Genomic DNA, 759 nt, shown 5'->3' with positions numbered 1-759 from the left:
TGAAAAAATTCTAGTTAGCAATCACAATGCAGTAAACACATACATTTTTTGAGGACTTTCGGGTTGTAATGGGGCTTAGGTAAGGGTAGGACATTTTAGGATAGTATACATTTCCACCTTATTCTACCATTTTTTTTCTTCACCTTTTCATTATAGAGATTCTCAGACATTGACAGAAGAACCAAGAAGATATATTTTTTTTTTTACCAAAGTACATAGATTGAATATTTTTTTTTTCTTCTTTCTTCTTTTTATTTCTTTTTGTGAGAATCACCACCCCAAACTTAAAAAGTTGCTATCCCATGAGCAACCCCAAACTTAGAATTTTATCAAGACAATTTTTTTTTCTCTACCTAACTCCAAGTAAGGTGATTTAATTAAAGTCAAGTGTTTTGCTTGTAATGTGGCTAGTAACCGAAATAAAAAGATATATATATTTTTACCAAAGTACACGAATTTTTTTTCTTCTTCTTTCTTCTTTCATTTTCTTTTTCTTCTTTTTATTTCTTTTTGTGAGAATCACCACCCCAAACTTAAAAAGTTGTTATCCCATGAGCAACCCCAAACTTAGAATTTTATCAAGACAAGAATTTTTTTTTCTACCCAACTCCAAGTAAGGTCATTTAATTAAAGTCAGGTGTTTGACTTGTAATGTGGCTAGTAACCGAAATAAAAAGGCAAGACTCAAAGGGGCTAGCAAAGGGTAAAATTTTAATTGGGTAGTTAGAAAGGCTCAAACGACCAATAAAATTGCCTCAA

This window comes from Cicer arietinum, chromosome 4, assembly GCF_000331145.2.
Source record: "Cicer arietinum cultivar CDC Frontier isolate Library 1 chromosome 4, Cicar.CDCFrontier_v2.0, whole genome shotgun sequence".
NCBI lineage: Eukaryota > Viridiplantae > Streptophyta > Magnoliopsida > Fabales > Fabaceae > Cicer > Cicer arietinum.
This window is presented reverse-complemented; position numbering follows the sequence as displayed.